Here is a 2,088-nt window from a genome sequence, read left to right as displayed (position 1 = left end):
AGGCTTAGTATTTGAAAGAAGGTAGTCTTTCTTCACTTTATTAAGTTTCTAGTTATATTTATTACTATGGGAAAAGACATGTAAATAGATTTAGACAAAGATATGAGCTAGTTCTTTTCTATTTGATGTTTCTTAAGAAATATTACTGAGAAATCTAAGAAAATGGATTAGATAAATTACAACAAATTAGATAAGTTAAGTTCTTGTGTGCTATTTAAGTTTCAAATACAATTGAGGCAAAAATTAACATATAATATTACATTTGGTCAGAAAAGATAGTTAAAAAAAACCTGAAAATATTTGCTTATGCAGACTAGGCTTTTCAGAAGTTATTTTTAAAGACTGAGGAATTAGGCACCTGTCGTTTCTGCCAGCTGGTGTGGATGTTAAAAATTACTGTCACTCTTCTGCCTGCTACTTTAGTTTACACCTGCTTCTACTTGAGTTATGGGCATCTCACACATGGTAATTTAATAAGGTTAGGTCCCATGATAGTATATGAGATGTTATTGTATCAGAGGTTAAAGCAGTTTTATAAGGTCTATAAGGTCTTGAAGGGAAAAGTATTATATAAAAATCTTGAGACTAATAACTTAGTACCTTGTGGATATTAAATTTTTTTAAATGAAAAATTTTCAAGAAATGTAGAAGATGGGACACTTATTCGAAAATAAAAGTTTGTAATTTATAATTAGACTATTTATACTAATTTCTTTATATTAACCTCTGTCATTTTTTTTTAAAAAAATGACTTCAATTTTGTACTTAACAACTGGAGATAACTATGTATTGAGGTATAGTGTTCAACATGGTAGTCATGAGCCTTATGTGACAACTTAAATTAAAATTTAAATAAATTAAAATGAAATCCAGTTAAAAATGATCTTCAGTTGCATTAGCCACTCGGTGCTCAGTGGACACATGTGGCTAATGATTGCCAAACAGGACAAAGCAGAGATAGATTTCTACTTTCCAGAAGGTTCTATTGTATGGTGCTGCAGTGTGACTGTTTCCAATTTCTGGTCTTACATAAACTTGGCCTTGTAGATCATGAGGTCACATTTCCTTTTCTTTAGAAGAATGATTGTAATGTCCCAACACCATCTTGGGCACCAAAGCAGAGGTTAAACTTGAAGTGTTAGCTACTGGAATCCAAATGACTTTTGCTAGACCTAGATCCAAGGAGTTTATTGACCTGAAACTCTCAACATCATGGAAAAGTTGTTCCAACTTCCAAAAATGCTTATGCAGGCAGGTGCTTTTCAGAGATTTTATAATCTCATATGTTACAATTATCTTTCAGAAAGTTTGGAAGAACATTATCAATCATTTCTAATTATTCAGTTATTAACTTTGAGATTCTATTCTAAAGAAACAGCCAGATGCTAAAGTAAATTTATTTTATAAACTTTTCCAATTAATCTTACTATGTTATATATATATATATATATATATATATATATATATATATATATATATATATATTAAGACTGAATCAAGATTCGGGGCATCCCAAAATAGGGGAGATCATAGGAGGGAATATATTAATAAATGGGATCTTGAGTTCTTGAAATAATTCTATTCCCAGAGAGAGTTTTTTTTTCTTTTTTAAAATTAACTATTGAAAGTTCACTTTGAATTTTATCCTTGAAGACAGTCAGGGAAAAAGAGCAATTACTTGTTAGTCTACTAGGCCAGATTGTTTCTAAAAGTGACAAATATCAAGCCGTAAACACAATAATTTCCAGAAATCTGAAGAACACTGATTCCACTTTACCTGTATAGTTTACAGTACAAATATCTGATTTTATCTGAATCTCTTCAGTTCTTTATTTTGTTTTTTTCTATAATATATGATTATCTGTATTATTCAACTTTTTATTGCTATGTTGACTATAATGATTTTTTAAAGTTTATAATTCACTAATATTCTGTCTACCTGGCAAAAAGCATTAATGTTTCAAAATTTCTTTTCATGAAGCAAGAAAATAAAAGCACAATGTAATTTGACCATTCCAGACTGACCAAAATTGTTTATTGATATCATACGTTAAAGATTTTTATTGACCCACAGCAGACAAAAAAGAG

The sequence above is a fragment of the Muscardinus avellanarius genome (assembly GCF_963383645.1).
Source record: "Muscardinus avellanarius genome assembly, chromosome: 2".
Taxonomy (NCBI): Eukaryota; Metazoa; Chordata; class Mammalia; order Rodentia; family Gliridae; genus Muscardinus; species Muscardinus avellanarius.
Note: the sequence above shows the minus strand (reverse complement) of the source record.